The sequence below is a fragment of the Balaenoptera physalus genome, assembly GCF_965194825.1.
Source record: "Balaenoptera physalus genome assembly, chromosome: 15".
Lineage (NCBI taxonomy): Eukaryota > Metazoa > Chordata > Mammalia > Artiodactyla > Balaenopteridae > Balaenoptera > Balaenoptera physalus.
In genome coordinates, this window is record NC_138894.1 from 31,702,770 (window position 1) to 31,723,341 (window position 20,572).

Below are 20,572 nucleotides of genomic sequence, written 5' to 3' on the forward strand. Positions count from 1 at the left end.
CCCAGACATTATTTCATCCAAAAGTATTTTAGTATCCCTAAAAGATAGAGCACTTAAGAAAACTACAATACCATTATTGCACCTAAAAAAAAAATTCATCAAATATCCTGTGTTCAAATTTCCCTGATTGTCTTATAAATGTTTTGTATTATAGTATGTGTATTCGGGTAAGGTTCAAGAAAAAGATACATACTACAAATAGTTGTCTTTTGAGTTCCATATTCTAAATTATCATTAGTGCATCAATACAACATATACTTTATATGCATGTATCTTAAACTTCATTTTCAGTGTGTCAGCAATTCAAATATAGCTTATGTTATCCTGAGAATACAAAGAACACAACGTGGAGGAAGATTGAGAACAGAGGTTCCCAGTACATAGTCACTAGTGATTGTAGAGATTTTCCTTTTAGTGTTTTCTATGTAAAACATTAATTTAAAGATGTCCTGCCATGGCTCTGCAAGAATAGATTTGCCAGAGGGGGAGTACAATGAAAAAAAAATGGACCCAGAGTTGTTAGGAGATAAAAGATGGAAGTCAAGGAGAGAGAATATATTTTGAAACTAAATATAAGGATTTCCTTCATTCCGAGTGTAAGCATCTGTCTTAGCTTGGGCTGCTATAACAGAATACCATAAACTGGGTCACTTATCAACAACCAAAATTGATTTCTCAGTTCTGGAGGCTGGAAGTCTGAGATCAGGGTGTCAGCACGGTCAGGTTCTGGAGAGAGTGCTGTTTTGGTTGCAGGCAGCTGACTTCTTCATATCCTCACATGGCAGAAAGAAAATAAGCTAGTTCTCTGGCCTTTTATGCGGATATTAATCCCATTCGCGAGGGCTCCACCTTTTGACCTAATTACCTCCCAAAGCTTTTACTTGGAAAAATATATCACATTGGGGATTAGACTTCAACATATGAATTTTGGGGGACACATATTCAGTCCATAACAGCATCCAAATTGGTGTTGAGGAAAGAAATTATATCCTTTTGCTTTTGCCTCAGATTACCCATTAATATACCAAATATATAGTGCCCATCACCGGAGAAGGAGCACTCCCAGCATTGTATATGGAAAGGCTGGGCAGTGGGAAAGGAAAGTGATGGGAGAGCAGCTTGCTTTTGAGATACTCTAGGTAATGGGTATCAAACCCTTCACTTTGGGAAGTCTGTCAAATAGCTGAAGCAGTGACTCTCCAACTTTAGAAATGATGGTAGATGTAACAAATTTATACTGGAGATTTGAAAGGATTGAAAAAATGTTTATGGAAAGGGGTCAGATAGATACCCAGGCAGTAAGGGAATGTGGGTATTGAACAAGAGTTATGTGCTTTCAACCTCTGCTCCACAGGTCAGGTTCAAAATTCTAAACCCTTTGACTTCAAATATGGGGCACATAACAAGTAAAACTTTTCTTCAAATGCAGCAACTGGATGGAGCTATAAGAAAATAAACACTTCCATAGAATGTAACTTAGAACAGCCCTTTGAACTTCCTTCATTCAAGCCACACCAAACTGGCCAAAGATGTTGCACTTTTCAACAAACAGAATAGTGGAGGTGCCACAGACAACCCTTTTATCATAGGAAGAGACATGTAAACGTGCAAGAGAGTGATGGAGCTGCAGTCAGCACTGGATGCAGTGAGAAGAGTATAGAACAGTGACTGGAAAAGATGACTTTCTCCATCCCTATCCCTGTCAAAATTCTGGATTTATAAACACTGAGGCCAGTCTTATCCATTTTCAGAGAATTGGCTTAGTGGAGAAGGAAGTGGCAAGATTTTTTTGTCCCCTGAAATTGCTAAATAGGACTTTACAAAGAGGCACATGAGGGTCATGAGATGACTCTGAAATAAGCTGAGGAACTTGAAAGGTGAATTTTACAGACGTTAGAGGTCATTTCTCCCTGGCTTGCTGAGCCCTTCAGAGTCAGCCATGAGTGTGGTATGACCCACTATTCCCATCTTGTTAATCATGGCTGCACAACAACAAAGGGAATGGCATAAATCAGCTTCCCCATGAAATGGGGAAGCTAAGAAAAAGATTGCCCAGTAATTTTAGTTCTGGGGGAGGGAGGTATTTCCAACTTCTCAAAGATTTGTGCCCCCAGGGTAATTTGTTTTCTGTTTAATTTTTCATATTTTATTCCTGGTATTAATAGGTTAAGAAAGAACTTTCCCAAGTACTGATTGATAGATAATGTTTATAAGCAGCACACAAAATGTTCAGTTTCACAAATAATAACATTTATTGATCCCTTTAAATGCAATTTCAAAATCTGTGTATCCTGAACGGCAGGAAGTTGAGCAAGTGATTTCTGTAGCTATATTTGATTTTAGTCAAGGACACTTTTCCACAATGAACAAGTACTAACAAATATTAATAAAACACTATGCAAAATGCTTATTGGGCTGTCAGCTTTTTAAGCAATGCCATTCCAGCTACTACTGAAAGCATTTATTTCAGAAGCTTTAATCTGATCTGGGAAAATGGGTTCTCCTCCAACTTGACAAATAGTATGTATAAGCCCCAAAGCTTTTAAATAAAAAAAAGCCTTCCAACACTGAAGCATTCATGTGAAACTTAGTTTCTCAAAATAAAAAATCACTCGCTATCTGAAGAAAATATTAAAACAAGTTATCTTTTGAGACAGATAAACATTCTTACAAAAGAGAAACACTAATTCACTATCCTTAATAATCTGTTAGATTACTGTTGTCTAGAAATGAGAATACATGAAACACATTTTCACTTATCATAGGGTCCAAGGTGACATTTAGATTTCACATATTAAACAGTTACAGTATAGCCTACAATGGCACAAAGACACGTAATACTTCATTCAGATAGTCAAAAGTCAGAAGGAGCTACATGATTTGCAAGATACTTTAACTTTTGTGTGGTCATTAAAACCCAGTAAGTAATTTGAGTATGGTATTATAAAGGCAGGCAATTAAAATCTCAAATATCACTCTAAAATCAAAGACATGAAAATCTTGTGTTTCTTTATCTTTTATTTACATGGTTAGGTATCAGGACCTTACTGTAGAAAATATTGTTACTATTTATGGTTGCCCCAGAAAATAATGAAGCTTCAGAAATTTAAAATTATAAAAGCAGCTTCAGTTCTTCATTCATAGTAAGCAAGACTTTAACCTCAGCAAACTTCCTGGGATCCTTTCAAATAAAGAAGATATCTGAGACTTCCCTGGTGGTCCAGTGGGTAAGACTCCGCTGCTCCCAATGCAGGGGGCCCGGATTCAATCCCTGGTCAGGGAACGAGATCCCACATGCATGCCGCAACTAAGAGTCCACATGCTGCAACTAAGAGTCCGCAGGCCACAACTAAAGATCCTGCACGCAGCAACGAAGATCCCACATGCCTCAACTAAGACCCGGAGCAGCCTAAATAAATAAATAAATATTAAAAAAAAAAAAAGATATCTTCAATTTGTACTTGACCTTGTTTTCCAATTGATGTTTCCTTGACTCATTTCAGTGATGAACTCTATGACAAGGTCTTCAAGAATATCCACTGGCTTAGTATAAGGATTCTAATCATCCCCAAACCCATACATCATTCTTGTAATTCTTTAGAAAAAAGTTTCTTTTACCAGGTCTACCTACCGCACCTCCTCCTCTTTCTTCATTTTCTTTCTCAAAGGTGGGGTTTTCTTCCCTATCTTCTCAAGGGCATTTTTATTCTTCAAGTATGTCCTTGATGTCCTGCCAGTGCTATTTCAGACTTGGACTCAGTTGGATGGCTGGGGTGCCAGGTTTGGAACAGAGCTGGGTGCAGTGCCAAGGTCTCCCCAAGTCATTACTCAATGACTGGAGCTGGTGTCATGACAGCAGCAGGAGAATCCCACCCTAAAGGGAAATCTGCATCACTGCTTCCATGGTTAGATTTGGATGGGTGGTGGGATGACATGATTGCTGAGGTCAATCTTGGAGGATGGAGGGAGAATAGTGACTTTGCTTCTAGGTGGGGTTGGGAGTAAACTTAGGCCTCCAATCCCTGTAGTCCTGGGAAACGTCATCTTTTGGTCATAATGTCCCCATTATTTAACTTGATGATCTGTCCTTCCTTGAAGCCCAGATTCAACTTGGGATGAGCAGCCATTTCCTGAGATTCTTAGGATATCTCAGATACCTGCTTTACACACCTGAAGCGATTTTTGCAAAGGGATATTAAAGTCAAAGACATCACCCTGATCTATGAAGCAAATGCCAATGAAAGCACTATGTACAGTGTCATCCTGGAGCTAGATTGCAAAATAGAACCTGGAATCTGTCACTGTCTCCTCAGCCAGGATATTGTTCTACTGGTGCCTGAGCAAAGAGTTCCCCTGATATTTTATACTTGAGTTGATATAGGCAGTCTTTCCTTTTAAAGTGAACAGTCTAAGCAGACTGACCTGAATTCCAGCCTGTAGCCACCATTGGAGACCTGGGGCAGAATCTGGTAGACATTGACATCCAGCTTCATGCGTAGGACAAGGCTTGTACTTTGGGCCACTGTCTTGGCCCTGCTCTCCATACGTATTGTTTCCTTTAATCCCTAGATTCTTTTTTGCTTGCTTTTTCCGTATAATTTATTTGTTGAAGGAACAATTTCTCTGAGTCTGTTTTTTTAATGCATCCTCATGGTGTTAATAGGTTCCTCTACCTTTCATATTTCCTATAAATTATTAGTTAGATTTAGAGCAGTGATTCTCCAAGTATGGTCCCCTGACCAACAACATTAGCATCACCTGGAGACTTGTAGGAGATGCTAAATCCTACCCACCCAGAGAGGCTGGCTGTCAAGGTCACCATCTTGGTGAGGCCTAGCGTCCCATTTTTGTGAAGTCACCCATTGAAGAAGAAAGGTAAAACAACTGGAGTGGGAAGGGGTGAAAGGGGTGGGCAAGGTAGTGGCTGGTCTACCACTAGGTAGGTATTTCTAGGCTTTTTTTCTAACAATGACAATTTTGACTTTTTTTGCATAATGTCAGAGCAAATGGCTTATGGTTAAACAGTTAATTTAGCTTATTAAATGTACTTTGAAAACTATATGATTACTGGTTCAATGTTCCCTGCCTTTCTTGGAGAAGTGAGGGGACAAGTATTCACTCTCCCTCAATGCTTATGCCATCAAATCTTGACACCTTCTAGAAGACAAGGTAGCTCAGATATGGCAGACCCTCCTCTGGAGTTTTAGGTCACCTTTGTACTTGGCAGCCAGGGGCACCTGGTTTTGAAATATCCTTGGCTGGATCCTTCATCTGCAGCAACAGCTTGTCAATTTCCTATAGAGAGTAAAAGCCAGTCCTGTTTTGTCAGGAGCCATCCTTCTGATCTTAGTGGAAAGGGTCAGCCTAGGACTGGCCATCCTGGCAGGCAGTCAATACCTACTTAAACAGTTGAGGAAGGACCAATAGGTGGAACTACACTTTCATACACTCAACCTGCCTACTAAGTTGTGAAGTCAAACTTTGTTTTCCAAAGCCCCAGTGAACAGTATCTAAGAAAAATTACTTTAAACCCATCCTGATACTCCTTTGTAAAAAAAAACAAAGGATAAGCTGTATGCATTAAACACTCATAGACTTGAACCCCAAAGGAGAATGGATTTTACTGTATATAAATATTGTTTTATTTTATTATTTCTAACATATGCTATTTTATTTATTTACTTATTATTGAAGTATAGTCCATTTACAATATTAGTTTCAAGTGTACAACATAATGATTCAATACTTTTATAGATTATACTCCATTTAACGTGTATACATTTTTAAAGGTTAATTTATTATTATTATTATTTTTTAAATCTATTTTATTTATTTTATTTTTGGCTGTGTTGGGTCTTCGTTACTGCGCGCGGGCTTTCTCTAGTTGGGGCAAGTGGGGGCTACTCTTTGTTGCGGTGCGCAGGCTTCTCATTGCAGTGGCTTCCCTTGTTGCGGAGCATGAGCTCTAGGCACGCGGGCTTCAGTAGTTGTGGCGCGCGGGCTCAGTAGTTGTGGCTTGCAGGCTCAGTAGTTGTGGTGCATGGGCTTAGTTGCTTCGCAACATGTGGGATCTTCCCGGACCAGGGCTCGAACCCGTGTCCCCTGCATTGGCAGGCGGATTCTTAACCACTGCGCCACCCAGGAAGCCCTAAAGTTAATTCTTTTTTTTGGCTGTGTTGGGTCTTCTTCGTTTCTGTGCGAGGGCTTTCTCTAGTTGCGGCAAGCGGGGGCCACTCTTCATCATGGTGCGCGGGCCTCTCACTGTCCCGGCCTCTCTTGTTGCGGAGCACAGCCTCCAGACGCGCAGGCTCAGTAGTTGTGGCTCACGGGCCTAGTTGCTCCGTGGCATGTGGGATCTTCCCAGACCAGGGCTCGAACCCATGTCCCCTGCATTGGCAGGCAGATTCTCAACCACTGCGCCACCAGGGAAGCCCCCTAAAGTTAATTTAAAAAGAAAAGGAGCACTTAGGTTAACAGAATGATAAAACACGATCACAGCTTGTTAAAGAGAATTTTCCTACATATTAATACAATGATATTGGAAATTCAGTTTTCAGTGGAAAAATATCCTAACTTTCTATTTTGGAAGTAAGTAGTTGGGCTCCTGTTTTAAATGAAGATATGTCTGAAAAAGAAACATGCCCACTGACCTAGGGTCAGTAGGGGGACAGAGTGAAGAAGGGTGCAGAGACTGGAACATACTTATGCATTCTACTCTTGATAGACATTTGGGTTGATTCCATGTTTGAGCACCTACAAACAATGCTATGTAAACATCCTTGTTCATGTGCCCTGGTACACACATACTCAAGTGAAATTGCTTGGTCATTCAGTATGTATATTTTCATCTTTATTAAACATTGCCACATTGTTTTTGCAGAGTGGCTGTATTGGTTTACACCCTCACCAGCAGGGTGAGTTCCCTTGGTTGGATTCAAGTGCACCCCCTTTGGGAGTGGGGGGAGATAAGTCTTGGAAAAAATGAGGAAGCCAGGCAGGGGAGGGCCTTGGGTGCCAATCCAAGGAGTTCAGACTTTATTTGACTCTGTTGATTCTGGAACAGGGAACAAAATGCAAAAATTAGGTTTTAGGAAGGTGAGTCTTTAAAGCTCTCAACTGGTTTGTGTTTCGGGGAAGAGTGGTGATGGTGGTGGAGTTGGCTCAGGCCAGCAGCAGAATGCAAGCTCACAAGAGAGAGGAGAAAATTTGTGGGGTGAAGGTAAAAGAGGGGAACTGAGCAAATGCCAGGGGGCAGAGACCCAGAGTGTCCCAGATCTACCAACTTTGTCTTTGATCTAATTAGACTATGGCACACTGCTACAACGCCTCTGGAAAACACTGTGGTGTTATTTAACAAAGATGAAGATGCACATACCCAATGACCAAGAAGTCCCCCAAATTTACCAAAACAAACAGGCAAACAAAATCACCCCAAAAGAAGGGATTTCAAGAAGGAAAGAATGGCCAACAATGTCAAATGTACAGAGAGATCCATCAAGAAAAGACCTGAAAAGCATCCACAGACTTTTGCAATTAGGAGTCTGATGATGAGCTTTGCTAGAGAAATGTTTGTGGCACCATGGGGGCAGCAGTCAGAACACAGTGGCTTGAGAGGAGAGTAAGTAGTAGCAAAAGGAGACCGAGTATAGAACATGCTATCAGGATGGTTGGATGAGCACAGACTCAGCACACAGAAATATTTAGTATGTGAGAAAGGTAGTATTTTGAACCAGTGGGGACAGGGTACAAAGTTTGACAAATGGCGATGTAACACTTGGGAAAAATAATAAAGTTAAATCCTTATCTTATAGCATATACCAAATTAAAGTCCAGAAAAAACAAAACCAGAAAAGAACTAGAAGAAAATATAGGTGTACATAAACTTGGGGATAGTTAAAGCATTTCTGAGATTGACAACAAACCTAGAAACCTTAAAGAAAAATACGGGTAAATTTGACTTCCTTAAAATTCACACACACACACACACACACAGACACAAACTAAACACTTCTGTAAGGAAAAGAAGAAAAAGACCATAAACAAGAATGAATGACAAATGACAAACACAGAAAAATATTTACAATATATGGTAAAGAATTCCTATAAATAAATAAGGAAAGGGAAATACACCAATATAAACATGGATATGAATGTCAATTCACACACAAAAAAAATGCAGTTGCATTAGGGCTGGAGAGAGGCACAGGCAGTGCTCCAGCCAACTCTCAGTGGACACTGGACACAAGGAGGAAAGCATTTTGCTGCCAGGGCAGTTCCCTTTCTATGTCCTCCATCAGGAAGGATCCTCAGCCTGCAAACCTGTTCCCTTTGTGCATCCTGGAGGGAAAGCTACCTATCCCATATCTTCTTTTTTTTTTTTTTTTTTTTAAATTATTTATTTATTTATTTATTTATGGCTGTGTTGGGTCTTCGTTTCTGTGCGAGGGCTTTCTCTAGTTGCAGCAAGTGGGGGCCACTCTACATCGCGGTGCGCGGGCCTCTCGCTATCGCAGCCTCTCTTGTTGCGGAGCACAGGCTCCAGACGCGCAGGCTCAGCAATTGTGGCTCACGGGCCTAGTCGCTCAGCAGCATGTGGGATCTTCCCAGACCAGGGCTCGAACCCGTGTCCCCTGCATTGGCAGGCAGATTCTTAACCACTGTGCCACCAGGAAAGCCCCCATATCTTCTTATTCCCTCCCCAATCCAGGATAAAGCTCACCTTCAAATACCTCTATGAAGTCAAAAACAAAAATTAGAAGCTAAAATAATCTGAAGTAAATGTCCAAATGGTTTAGACAAAACCTGGGTGTGAAGAAACCAAAGGGTTTCACTTGAATGCTTGACAGTAATGTCCCCATTGGTCTTCCCACCTGTGCTACAGTCTACTCTGATGCCAATTACTCCATTCTTGTACAAAGTCCCATTCCACATTCCTTTGAGTTAGACATATTTGCTGATGTTTATTCCTCTCTCTAGAATGGCGCAGCCTATCTTACAGGCCCAAACCTTTTTCTCCCCAAATTTGCCCTGTGCCAGGGAAACCTCATCCATGTTCCCAGGATATACTGTGTTCTTCCACCTCTCAGTTCTTCATTTATGTGGCTCCTTCCCTCTGCCTCAGATGCTCTTAGAAGGCAAGAAATGACCATTTGTGGAATGAATTAATTCTCCAAACACATGTAGTTTCTCTTTTACTGAATGCCTTCCTCTCTTTGTACTTCTTTAGGGGCCTCACACTCTTCTGCTTGTGAATTTGTCTAATCTCTGGCCTGCTGGAAACTCCCTGAGGCAAAAGTCTGTCTGTCTTCTGGCCTAGGCTGTCCTGGTCTGCCTGAGCCTGAGGGGTTTCCTTGGTCACTGGACTTTTCAGTGCTTAAACCAGGAAAGTCTCAGGCAAACTGGGATGAGTTGGTCATCGTAGTCTTGCTAGTCTTTCATTCCTTGGATTGTGAAGAGAACTAGGATGTACAGTTAATGCGATGGCTCAGCCATGGCCTCCAGAACATTTTCCACTGTCTCCTGCAGGCAGGACTAGGTCCAAGAGTGTGGCTTTTCCATTGAGGGAAAACTCCACATGATCTAGGAATAAAGTAAGACTTTAAACCAGGAGATACATTTCGTACGTGAAAGGGAAGTAAACCCTGAAATACAGGTCTGAAGACACAGAAAATCCACAGAAGGGCCTGTGGAATAAGAGGAGTGGAGTTCATTTTTCAATGGAGCTTCCAGCCCCTCCTCTTCCTCCTATTTCTATGAGTCCATGGGCAAGTATTGTATTCTCTGAACCTGAGTTTCTGTGTCTACAAGGTTGGGGATAAAAATGCTGTCCTGGCAGAACCATTGAGGAAGTTAAATAAGGGAAGGTATGTGTAGTACCAAGCCCAGTGCTTGGTTCCTGGAGATGCCGAAACTGCCAGAGACTTCCCAGCATGCTTCCTGCCCCCTCCCTGCGCTGGTGCCTGGCCTCCCACTCCCACTTGCTTCTTTTCTTTTCACTTCTCATTCACTGTCTCTCCTTTCTCTCCTCTCTCCAAACTTCCTATTTTCCACTTATTGCTCCCTCATCTTATGTTTCCTACTTACGAAGAAGGAAGTAATAAAATGAGGGCAAAAATCAGCATAAAACCTAGAAAAATCAGAAAATATGCAACATTTTTCTTGCAGGGTTTGGTTTGTTCTTTGGTTTTCCGTTTCTGTATCCTTCTCTGAAAAGTCAGGAATTGGGGTTTGCAGAGCTGGAGTGGCAGTGGGATGTGGAACATTCCCCTTAATCTCAGGCTTATGGAGAGAAGAGGCAAAAGGTCTGACATCCTTCCCGAGGATTGCCTATTTTAAGAAGCTGATTCTCCCTGAGTAAATGCCTCGGCTGGCCCTGTTGTGCTTGGACAAGCTAAACCAGCAAATAATAAGCCTCCCTAGGACATGCCGATTAGATAAGCCAATGAGAATCATGGAAGACACAGACAGTAGATTAAAAAACATAAAATGAACGTTACTTTTACAGTGTCTATGAATAGACAAAGACCTTTTGATTCTAAAATAGATGGTTGGTGAAGCAATAGTGGAGGGGCTATCTTAATAGCAGAGGTAGAAAAAGGAGCAGCGAGTGGGTTCCAAATGCAAGGCCCACCTTAAAGAGATTGGATTCAAGGGCCCAGGAGCAACAGGCCGCTGCACTGGGGGTGAGTAGAATGAATTTTAAATATATGGAGTTACAGCTTGGTTGTAGGTTTTGGTTTGGGGATGTGAGTGAAAGAACTGAGTAGTATAGGCAGGAATCCCCAGCCCACCAAGGGTCACGTGAGAACATTATTGCTTTTTGCTAAAGGTCTGTGCAAGACTTAGAGAGCAAAGATAAGAGACAATCTAATTGTTTAAATTAATCTATAACTATTCCAACACGGTAAAGGACAAGTAAGAGAATGACCAGTTTGTTCTATAGTAGTGTTGCTTTTCTGTGCTCCCATCTCTGCCTTCAGAGAAGGGATCATGTATGCGTGTGTGCATCTGTACAGTGTCAGACTTCTACAGCGAGGGGCTGAGAATAGTTATATTCTCTGCATGGAGGTCTAACTACCCCTCTTCAATCCATGCTTTTCAGCCATGGAAGTCACAGAGGTTGGTCCTGTGCCTACTTCACACTTCTTCCAGTTCAGTAATGATTATTTATAGCATCTTTTTGGAGGCTCCTAAGAATCCAGGAAACGTGGGACTTGTACAAAAATCCCCACTTCGGTTAAGCTTTCAGGCGTGAGGGAGGCGCCCTTTTATGAAGGACCCGCTTCTCGGGCTCTTGAGGGAGTAAGAAGGAGGGATGCATGAGGGGCCGGGGGAGGGGGGGCGAGTCCACATCTGTCTCCCTAGATGGAACAGGCTGCATAGTATTGTATCAGGACCCCTGAAGATCAGATGGCTTTCTAAAGAAAGTGTCACCCAGTCCTTGATGACATTCTGACTCAGAAACCCAGAGCCCTTGGCTCTGTGGGCTTTTGTCCCTGAGAAAGTATGTTTTACTCTCTCTCTAAGCAGGCATCCTGGAATTTGGAACTGAGCTGTCAGCTCATGAGCTGAGGGATTACCTCAGGAGTACCCTAAAGACCCACCAACTATGATCTTTCTCCCTCTCACCCCCCAACTTATTTTGGATGGACCAGTCTAAGGAGAGACATCTTTCCCCATCAATTGCAGGCACTCAGTAAGTGGTTTGTTGCTTGACTGAATGCTTGCCCACTATCCTTTCAGTCAAGTTCATTTTCCCAGAGGGGCAGTAATCAAGTACTTAAACTTAATAATGGAGCCACTCAAACATCTCTTTTACCTCCCAACAGAGATGGAGGCCATGCCAACAAAGGAGATAACTTCAGCATGAGCGATGTCATAACAAGAATCAGACAGTAGAGTGTGTTCTCCAATGTTATCACTCCCCAAACCAGAATCAACTGGTCTTGGGTTTCCTTTTCTCAACCTTCATTGTAGAAAAGATTGCTCCTTGAGCTACTTGAGATATACTTCCCTATCTAAAGAACTGGGCTCTGTGCTTCTATTGATTTATTATCTCAAAAGTACATGATTAGGATGATTTTATATAACCTTGAGGACAGGAGCCCTTTAAGATTCTCTTAATAAAAAATGAATTCAGCTTGGTTTGAGGCCTAATAAGGCACTGCAATACTCACTTCTGGTATAACAGGTCATAAACTAGGTCTGACTCACCCTCCTCCTGTGTTTTAGCCTTCCTCTCCTTAATCCAGTACAAGAACAGCCCTAACAGAGAAATAGAAAATGACCATCCACACCTCCTTCATCTCTGCCTCTTTTACCTTAAGTCTGGGCAACCTGCAACATCATTTTATTTTATTTTATTTTATTTTTTTAAACATCTTTATTGGAGTATAATTGCTTTACAATGGTGTGTTAGTTTCTGCTTTATAACAAAGTGAATCAGCTATACATATACATATGTCCCCATATGTCTTCCCTCTTGCATCTCCCTCCCTCCCACCCTCCCTATCCCAACCCTCTAGGTGGTCACAAAGCATCGAGCTGATCTCCCTGTGCTATGCGGCTGCTTCCCACTAGCTATCTATTTTACATTTGGTAGTGTATATGTGTCCGTGCCACTCTCTCACTTTGTCCCAGCTTACCCTTCCCCCTCCCCGTATCCTCAAGTCCATTCTCTAGTAGGTCTGCATCTTTATTTCCATCTTGCCCCTAGGTTCTTCATGACCATTTTTTTGTTGTTTTTTAGATTCCATATATATATATGTTAGCATACGGTATTTGTTTTTCTCTTTCTGACTTACTTCACTCTGTATGACAGACTCTAGGTCCATCCACCTCACTACAAATAACTCAATTTCATTTCTTTTTATGGCTGAGTAATATTCCACTGTATATATGTGCCACATCTTCTTTATCCATTCATCTGTTGATGGACACTTAGGTTGCTTCCATGTCCTGGCTATTGTAAATAGAGCTGCAATGAACATTGTGGTACATGACTCTTTTTGAATTATGGTTTTCTCAGGGTATATGCCCAGTAGTGGGATTGCTGGGTCATACGGTAGTTCTATTTTTAGTTTTTTAAGGAACCTCCATACAGTTCTCCATAGTGGCTGTATCAATTTACATTCCCACCAACAGTGCAAGAGGGTTCCCCTTTCTCCACACCCTCTCCAGCATTTATGGTTTGTAGATTTTTTCATGATGGCCATTCTGACTGGTGTGAGAACAACATCATTTTATATCAGACTTCCTAGAACACAGGCTCTCTCTTTAGGAAGAGTCATTTCAACTCAACCAGGTCTTGTTGCTCACCTGCTCTGTGCTAGGTACTGTATAAGCACACTAATGGCCCGGTGCTGCTTCCTATGGGGTAAGCCCTCTTGGTCAGCAGCCATTTCAGTGCCCACTGTGTACATACAAGGCACTTTGCTAGGCTGTGGGGGCAGTATGAGGATAAATAGCACATGGGACCTGCCTTCAGGGAACTCACAATCTAGGGGGAGATGCAAGATACATGCATTTCAATTAACAACTGAAAATAATACTGTGTAACTATTCCATTGAATAAGCATGACTCATCAGATAAAATCAGAAAGTAACTTGATTTCTGCCTCTTGTTGCTTTTTAAAATTTATTCTGTAGGTCTAGATCTTGCTCTGCCACTGGATGAAATTTAGACAAGTCACATGATTGTTTTGGTCACCCTTGGTCTCAGTCTTATTTCAGTAATGATAATGTCCATCCCAATAATAACCCAAACTTCAGTTTCAACTTAAAACTGAGGCCTCTTCCCAATCCCAGCTTGGTGTTGTTGAAGAAGAGAAGCCTATGGTAGTTGGTGGTCTGGATGGGGAATCTGCTCTTCCTCACTTATTTAGCTACCAGGGGTCTGCAACCCCTTCAGCGTTGTTGCCTGGGGAAGGAGAAGAGGCAAGAGGAGAGGAAATTCTCTCTACACATTTGTGATCTCCAGCCTCACCAGGCTCCTCAGAGGAAAGTGATGGTTCTTTTACACATCCCTGGTCTGGCCCCTCTGTGATTCCCCTCAAAGACCAAGCTTTTCCAGCCCCCTCAAAATCTACCCCCAACATTCCTCATGGAGAAAGTCTATGTGGTCTGGCAGGAATTTCCTCTACTTCTGCCCCCACCCGTCACCTCTTCCCTTCCATTTTCTTCCCTGTCTTGGATGAAGCTGCCCTCCTCCCATGGTCCTGGCTCAGCCTGTCACCTCTGCTCTGTACCATGAATCCCCCAAGAGCCAGTCAGCGGAACAGGGTAAACTGGCATGGAAAAATGCCAGGATTTGGAGACCGAGTCCTTTTTTCGATAGGACCATTCTTTGTTGTGGCTCATTCAATATAGCTCCTCATAATTAATCTCTGCATTTAACATAACTCCGATCAAAATTTTAAAAATGACTATTTTTATTATTAAAATTATTTAATTGTTTTTTGTGATAAAATGTACCTAATATAAAGTTTACCATTTTAACCATTTTTGAGTGTACAATTCAGTGGCGTTAAGTAAATTCACTTTGTTGCACAATCATTACCACCATCCATCTCCAGAACTTTTTCATCATCTCCAGCAGAAACTCTGTACCCATTAAACACTAACTCCCCATTTCTCCTTCCTTCTAGCCTCAGGTAATCACCATTCTGCTTTCTGTTTCTACGAATTTGGCTATTCTAGGTATCTCATATAAGTGGAATCATACAAGTATTTGTCCTTTTGTGACTGGCTTATTTCACTTAGCTTAATGTCTTCAAGTTTCATCCATGTTTTAGCATGTGTCAGACTTTCCTTCCTTTTTAAGGCTGAATAGTATTCCACTGTATGGGTAAGCCACACTTTGTTTATACATTCACCTATCAATAAACGTTTGGGTTGTCTCCACCTTTTGGTTGCTGTGAATAATGCTGCTACAAACAATGGCATACAAGTATCTATTTGAGTCCCTGCTTTCAACTTTTTGGACATATACCCCAATTTGTTTAATTGTTTTTGACTAGAGAATACATCCCTATGATGGACAATATAAAAGGTACAAGAGGTTATACAGTAGCCCTTGAGCTCCTGCCTCTCACTTTCCCTCCCAAGAATCATCACTGTTACCAGTTTCTTGTGACTTCATCCCTGGAGAGACTGTGCACCTATAGGCACACCCCACACACAAATGGTGACAAACCACAAGCATTCCTCTACACTTTGTTTTTTTTCCATTCAACAACATTTCTAAAAGGTCATTCCATAGCACTGTTTAAAGAATATCCTCATTGTATTTAAAATCTTTGTGATTTTTCAATGAAAGACAAAACTTATTTTATCAGTCCCCTATTGATAGACTTTCATGTTGTTTCCAATGTTTTGCTGTCATGAACAATGCTGTAATAATAACAGCCGGCATTTACTGAGCACTTACTATGTGCCAGGCTCTCTTTAACATCCTTTCCATGCATTATATCAATTAATTCCCGTGATAACCCTCTGACATAAGTGCAGGAAGGTGAGTAACTGCCTCAAACCACATATGTGTCTTTGTCCACAGGTGGGAGTGTATCTGTGAGATAAATTTCTACACAGGAATAGCTGCTACCCAAAGGTATGTGCATTTTCAGGTGTTATGAATATTGCCGAAGTGGTGCCGTAGAGCCTGTACCCATCTGCCATCTGTCCAACTGCTGTGTGGAAGAGGGCCCATTTCCTTCCATTCTTGCTGTTGTGAAACCTTTTGATATTTGCCAATCTGAAGGTGAAAAATGATATTTCATTGTGGCTCTAATTTGCCTATTTTTCTTTTTTTTAAGTGAGTAAGGTTGAGCATCTTTTCAAATGTTTAAAGGCAACTTGTTTTACTAGTGGGGCTTTAAAAACTTGATAAAATGATTCCACTGTTGACCTAGAAGCCTGGATTCCTTTATATTTTAATTTTATTTATGTATTTTTGAAAAGGTAATATAGTAACAAGATTCAAAATTCAATAGGAGCAAAAAGGTATAGAGTAGCCAGTCCTGCTTCCACGTCTCTTGTTAGTTGCCCAATTCCTATCCCCAAATGCAATCAGGTTCCATTTCTCCTACCTGCTCCCATGGTCATAACTCAGACCATGCCATTACCCTATGCTACTCCATGTCTGAAATATTAAGTTCAAACATCCCACTCTGACCCCCACCACTGTCCTCTCAACTCCACACAGCACCTGACCTTCAACCTCACCACAGCTCCTCTCATCATGTAACACGTGCCCCTTCCTTTCCTGTCCGGGTGAGATTCTCAGCCCCTCCAGAGCTTCATTGTGCCACAGCCTCCAGCCACCCCTGCCTGGAAATCCTTTCTTTCTATTTCATAGCACCTCACTCAGAGTTGGTCAGCCCATGGGATCACTCATTTAAAAATCTTGAGCAGAGTAACCATATAACTTACTGCCCAGACTGCATGCCTTTTGAGAATGAAAGAGGGAACTGCTGATAATGAAGCCAAGACAACAGGGCACCTGGTGATTGTCCAAGGCAACCTGGGCTGCAAGTTCAACCGCAGTATTAAGGGACAATCACATTTGATTTCAGAGCAGAGATAAATGTGCTGAGTCCAACAAATGATTAGATTTCTGCCTTTGTCTGCTGCCCAGACTTCTCCTCTAAGTGTCATCTTTGAAATAGTGCATTTCCCCGACACTATTTTCTTAAAAAAATCTATCCTTTGGAATACCAGTTTTGGTCCCTGCACTCAAGGTTGTAAGAAACATGAGTTTCTAAAACTCTCCATCTATATTTTGAACCCTCATTTTTAAAATGTGCTGACATTTAATCCCTGTCTGTTCTGAGCGTCCCTCGTGGTTTCCATTTTGGGGTCGGAGTGGGGTGCACTGCAGGGTTCTAGACTCTTAGGGGCCTACATAGGTCCTTACACTTGATGTCATTTGTTCTTGTTCCATATAGTCCTTGTTCACCGGTGCCTGCAGGTCATTGCGGAGCTCAGAGTCCCCCTCCATGTTTCCATGCAGCCTTGAATTAGGGGCAGGGGACAGCCTTGATCTTTCTCATGAACATCCTCTCCTACACTTCAGTCTGGGTTAGCCAGGAGTCTTTTCTCTTCCTCTAAGGGAAGAGGCTCATTTTGTCTCTGCTTCCTGCTTTCATACACGCTCCCTGAGGCAAAACATGGAATAGTCTGGCTATTTCGGGGAAAGAAAAGGAGGCAAAGAAACTATCAGGCTGGAGGAGGCATTGGCGCATCTGAGGAGTGGCTTTACAGGGTGTCTTAGGTTGGCCCAGGTGGCCAGAGCATTGTCCCCTGGCTCAGGAAGTGCAGCCTGGGGGAGGGGAGGGGTGGCCTTTCTCTGGGTCCCTCTTGCGGTCTGAGAGATGAATTCGTAGGTACCCACAGTTCTTCTGTGGTCTCAGTGATTTCCAATCATGTTTGCCAAATGATGGCTCCACTGGCGGTTTTGTCAAGGGCCAAACTTAAGTAAGGGGGCTGCCATCCAGTAAAGCCTCATTCTTCCCTAGGAAATACATCATCCGCAGAGTCCCTAACACGGTTAGCTTTCACCAGTGTCCAACCAGGACCTCCAGAGGGCAACAGAGAGCAGGTGCAGAGGAGAGAGAAGGACTGGTTGAGAGCCTGCAGGGGGATCTTGGTTCCTGGAGAAGTAACAATGACTGCTTCATTCCTGCAAGCTGCCAGGAATGCCACTCCCCACTCCCCAGAATACACAGGTCGTGAGCTTCCTAGGAGTATAATAATTATAATAATATTCATAGTTAATACTAATTATTTCCTGTGGCCCAGACATTGACCTAAGTTTTTTTTCTTAATTAATTAATTAATTTTATTTATTTATTTTTGCCTGCGTTGGGTCTTCGTTGCTGCGCGCGGACTTTCTCTAGTTGCGGAGAGCGGGGCTACTCTTCGTTGCAGTGCATGGGCTTCCCATTGTGGTGGCTTCTCTTGTTGCCGAGCACGGGCTCTAGGTGCAGGGGCTTCAGTATTTGTGGCTCGCGGGCTCTAGCGTGCAGGCTCAGTAGTTGTGGCGCACGGGCTGAGTTGCTCTGCAGCATGTGGGATCTTCCTGGACCAGGGCTCGAACCCGTGTCCCTTGCATTGGCAGGCGGATTCTTAACCACTGCGCCACCAGGGAAGCCCTGACCTAAGATTTTATATACATTGATTCAATCAGTTCTCATAACAACCCTTGAGGCAGATATAATTCTTATTCTCATTTTTCAGCTTCATTTTCAGAGGAATATGAAGGAATAAAACGATAGGTAAGTTGCCCAAGATCCCACAGTTAGTGGAGCCAGGATTTGAACCCAACCATTTATGAGCCTCTATTCTAGACATCAGGGATAAATCCATGAACAAGACAAAATCCCTGCCATATTAAAGGAACAGACAATAAATGAATAAACAAACACAGAATATGATTTTGGGTAGAAACGTCATATAGACAAGGAAGGCAGAATTAAGGACTAGAGAGGGGCATTTTAGATGGGCTGGTCAGGGAGACCCCTCTTGGGTAGATGGCATTTGGTCAGAGAGCTGAATACACAAGGGAGCAACTCATGCTGAAGGTTAGGGAAACAGTAAGTGCAAAGGTTCCGAGTAGGAATGAGCTTGGGGTGTTAGAGGAACAGCAGGACATGCAGTGTGGCTGGTGGAGAGTGAGCTAAGGTCTCTGATGTTGCTGGCCACAGGCCACAGCAGTGATCAGGGGGTAGATGGAGATGTGCAAGGCCAGGACCCAGCCACTGCCTAACCTGAGCCTTGCCTTTTGGGTATCTCAGCTTCCCTTTAAGATACCATCTTTTTTTTTCCCCTCCTGTGCAGACTTGACACCATCACAGTATGTTCCCTCCTTGACCCTGGATACAGTTCAAAAGCAGCTAAAGTTGACAAGAATCTGGGGCAGCCAGTCTTGTACCACCTGCCAAAGCTTGGCACAAACAATCTGAGAGCCAAATAATATACATACTGGAGTGAGTCTTGCCCAGCTCATGGAGAATTTCTTATGGATAAAAGTTCTAGATAGGCCTGCTGGGGCCTTGAAATGTGTCCTTATTCCCACCAACACAAGGACCTGAACCTTGCAGACCTCTCCAGGGTAGGAGGCTTGTTCTCTCTTCATACTGTGCCCCCCATGCCAGGACCCTGTGTCAAACCTGTTTAAACCCTGCCATATGTTAAACTCAGGTGGAGTTCAGATGGCATCTGGCCAGGAGATGGAAGGGGGTCTGCTCATGGAGAATTTCTTATGGATAAAAGTTCTAGATAGGCCTGCTGGGGCCTTGAAATGTGTCCTTATTCCCACCAACACAAGGACCTGAACCTTGCAGACCTCTCCAGGGTAGGAGGCTTGTTCTCTCTTCATACTGTGCCCCCCATGCCAGGACCCTGTGTCAAACCTGTTTAAACCCTGCCATATGTTAAACTCAGGTGGAGTTCAGATGGCATCTGGCCAGGAGATGGAAGGGGGTCTGCCCCTGTGAGTAGCCACCTCTCCCCACCAGGTCTCTAAAGGAAATGGAAACACAGAGGTCAGAAACTGCGAATTACTAAGAATCTTTGCCCCTCCTTCTTCCTTGCAGAGCCCAGACCAAGATGGGCCCATGTAGAATGCTCTTTTGGCTTGGGTTAGAGACAGCCTAGAGCCTAGACCAGAGGGGGCTGAGCTGTCTAATCCAGGACTTCTCGACCTCAGCGCCATCGCCAGTTGGGGCCGGCTAATTCTTTGCTGTGGGGGGTGTCTCATGTAGGATGTTAGCAGCATCCCTGGCCTCTACCCGCTAGAGGCCAGAAGTACTCTCCTCTCAGTGTGACAACCAAAAATGTCTCCAGATATTGCCAAATGTCCCCTGGGTGGGGGATACCTCTGACTGAGAACCACTGGGTCCAACTTTTCCCTTTCCCCTAAGTGTGGATCTCCACTGTTACCACTCTGGTGATAAGGAAGGACTGAAAGCCTCCAATTTATCCCAGAGCTTAAAGCCAGCTGGGTGAACCAGTCTCCTTGGAAGTAACATGGAGAGAGGCCAGCGGGAAGGGAGAGGAGAGAAAGGGGATGGCCAGATCTTCTCTTAACAGTTTTTGGCTCACAAAACTCAATCATGGGGAAGGGCAGAGATGGTGTTGGCCACAGGCATCATGGGGCTAGGTCTCCCTCCCCCTCCCCATCCTGTCTGTCTGTCTGTCTCTCCCTCTCACACCCACCCACGTGCACACACACACACACACACACACACACACACACACACACACCCCTCTGCCACTCTGTGTATTGGCTTTGTTCTCTCCCCCTGCAGACAGGCTTTCTTCAGAGATGAAAGGGAGTTCAGTGCTGGAGGAGAAGGTTAATGGGTGGGCTGATCTAGAACAAGAGATTGGCAGGGCAGGAGCCAGAGGTTATGGTATCACTGAGGGAGGAGTGAAGGGATTCATCATGGGGCCCAGACCAGAACAGGGAGTAAATGAAGCCACGAGGGGCTGGTGGAGAGGGGAGGAGAGGAAGATGTTTGAAGATTTGAGGTCTTCTTTGTATTGAGAAGCAGGAAGGAGGAGAGTCAGAGAT

At 43.1% G+C, this 20,572-nt stretch overlaps 1 protein-coding gene across 3 annotated transcripts in view; it reads left to right on the forward strand.

The window, feature by feature from the left end:
- Nucleotides 1-20,572, forward strand: part of SLC4A5 (solute carrier family 4 member 5) — a 147,609-nt gene that overhangs the window by 5,015 nt on the left and 122,022 nt on the right. The window contains exon 2 of one of the 3 annotated variants that reach the window (XM_082427122.1): nucleotides 15,554-15,607. The gene's annotated coding sequence lies outside the window, so the exon portion shown is untranslated. Of the gene's footprint in view, nucleotides 1-8,682; nucleotides 15,608-19,246; nucleotides 19,542-20,572 lie in introns of those variants that run through there. The other 2 variants (XM_082427123.1, XM_082427121.1) reach the window with 2 other exon arrangements.